A 2,825-nucleotide genomic window follows, 5' to 3' on the forward strand; every position below is an offset into this window, starting at 1 on the left:
GTACTGTGGTGAGCGCGGAAACCTGACTGGAAAACATCAAAGCGGCTGGTCGTTGTTAAGAAGGTGTTTAATTGTTGAAATACAGCTTTTTCAATAATTTTACTGATAAAGGGGAGGTTTGAGATGGGCCTGTAGTTCTGGAGTAGAAGTTTTGTCTAAATTGTTCTTTTTCAGCAGTGGTTTGATAATTGCTGTTTTTAGGGACTGGGGGAAAACACCTGACAGAAGGGACGCGTTTATTATCTGAGTCAAATCAGACGCTATGCCAGGAAAAAACTTTTTTAAAGAAGCTGTGGGTAGAACATCAAGGCAGCTGGAGGAGGAACTTAGCTGCTGAATGATCTGCTCTAAGCTTTTGTGGTTTATTTCGCTGAAATGGGACATTTTGTCAGAAATAGTTCCAGCTGAATAAAGCATTGGTTCTGGTGTTGATATGGTAGTACAAAGTGATCCTCTAATTTTTAGGATTTTTTCAGTAAAGAAGTTAGCAAATTCGTTGCAGGCCCTGGTGGAGTGGAGTTCGGAAGTCACGGACACAGGAGGATTTGTTAGCCTGTCAACTGTGGAAAATAAGACACGAGCATTATTAATGTTTTTCTTGATGATCTCAGAGAAGAAAGATTCTCTTGCATTTTTCAGTTTGTAAGTTATATCTGTAAAGTCTCTCTTTATAGATGTCGTAGTGAACTAGGAGTCTATTCTTTCTCCACCTGCGTTCAGCTTTTCGACATTCCCTTTTTTCACTTCTAACTGATGGAGCATTTCTCCAAGGAGATTTTTTCTTCCCGGAAAAAAACTTCACTTTGACTGGAGCAATGCAGTTAATGATGTCTGAGACTTTAGACTGAAAGTTATCTACTAGCTCATCAGCTGAGTTGCAGCCCAAGGTTGAAGTATCAGAGTAAGCTTGAATAAAAGTTTCCGCGGCATTGTCCTTAAAGGTGCGTTTTCTTACGATGTCCCTTTGGCTAAATGAGTCGCTGGTAATTATGCTTTCAAAGGTAACAGAAAAGTGATCGGATAAGGCAACATCAGTTACATTGACCTGTGAAATCTTTAGACCTTTAGTGATGATCAAGTCTAAAATATGTCCCTGTTTGTGTGTTGGCTGTTTAACGTGTTGACTTAAACCAAAGTTTCTAAGTGTGTCACACAGTTCTTTTGCACTTCTGTCTTCAGGGTTGTCAACGTGAAAGTTGAAGTCTCCAACAATAATTAAACAGTCATAATCAACACATATCACAGACAGCAGGTCACTAAAATCATTAAAAAAGTTTGATGTGGACTTAGGAGGCCTGTACACATTCAGAAACATAGTTCGTACCGGGCCCTTTACCTGGAGAGCCAAATGTTCAAAAGAGTCAAATTTTCCTAAAAACACCTTTTTACACTTTAGTGAATCATTAAACAATGTTGCTACTCCTCCACCTTCCTTTGCTGTCTGCTTTCACAAAGAAAATTGTAGTTTGGAGGAGTCGACTCCATCAGTATAGCTGCTTCACTAAATTCATGCAGCCATGTTTCTGTTAAAAACATTACATCAAGATCATTGTCAATAATGAAGTCATTAATTAAAAGGGATTTTCCTGACAGAGATCTAATATTTAATAAACCCAGTTTATATGACTTAGTGGTTGATGATGTCTCTGTGACAGGTTGCATCTGACAGTTTATTGATTTTTAAGTATTTGTTCCTGTTTATCCTTTGTTTTTCTTATTTCTGCCACGTATTATCACAGATATTCCATAATCTCCGGCGAAAGGCCCCGGCTGATGCTGGGAACTCTCATGTCTGATAAACGTGTGGCCAGGGCCCAATCTGTATCACAGCGAAGTAATTGGAGTTCCTCAGTACCAGAGTGTTCTGTGATACGTGGAGGAGAAGGATCTGAGGCTCTGAGGCCTTTGGAGAATCCTGGTTTATTCACAGCAGAATGGCTATGTGGAGAGGATGTCATCTGTAGGCCAATCTTAAATACTTTGTTCATGTTATGAGAAATTCCAGAAAAGGAACTTCTGGCTTTGTGGAGAAGAAGGGGAGGCGGGTCCAGTCTGGACCGGTTGTTTGTGAAGATGGAGGTTCTTGGTCCTTTCGTTGTCCTGCTGAGATCTGGGATGAATCGTCCTGTAGCCTGACAACGCTCATTCTGTGTCATCTTTCTGGCCATCTTTATCTTGGCTTGTTCGGGCTGCACTGGGCTTATCTTTTGTTTTTGGCACTGGATGTTCTTTGTTTTGGGACCAAGCTGATGACGCCATGGTTCACAGAATAGAAGATGTTTGAAAATCAGCCGTTTTGCACCTGACCTATTTAGAGAGAAACGATCCTCTGTTGAACAGATGTCTTCTTTCCCAAACTATGGTAAAGTTGTCTATGAAGGTTACAGTTGTTTCTTTGCATGTTTTTTCCAGCCATTTGTTTAGCATCAGAATTCGGAAAAAATCTCGTCTCCGCAGTTAGCGGGTTGGGTGAGGCCCGCTAAGAAGAACCTTGACATTTAGGCCATCAACAAGTTTCAACAAACGAATGTAATCCTCTTTTAATACTTCTGATTTTCTTATCCGGTTGATGTCCTTCAGGGCTTCAGCTTGTATTATGAGGTTTTCCAAGGTCGGACGTTTTCTCAAGATCCTTGGAAGGTCTGTCTGAAGGATGTCTGTTAAATCAGACACCAGGCCACAGTTCCCATCGTTATAAATCAACACCTCTGTATTTTTCTTGTTACAGAAATGTTTAATCCCCCTTACAGAACCATTGCATAATATCAGGGTCCTTGGCCCTGTGGCATGTCTTTTCTCTGATGTCTTAGAACGAAAATCGTAAA

This window comes from Fundulus heteroclitus, unplaced genomic scaffold (genome assembly GCF_011125445.2).
Source record: "Fundulus heteroclitus isolate FHET01 unplaced genomic scaffold, MU-UCD_Fhet_4.1 scaffold_290, whole genome shotgun sequence".
Taxonomy (NCBI): Eukaryota; Metazoa; Chordata; class Actinopteri; order Cyprinodontiformes; family Fundulidae; genus Fundulus; species Fundulus heteroclitus.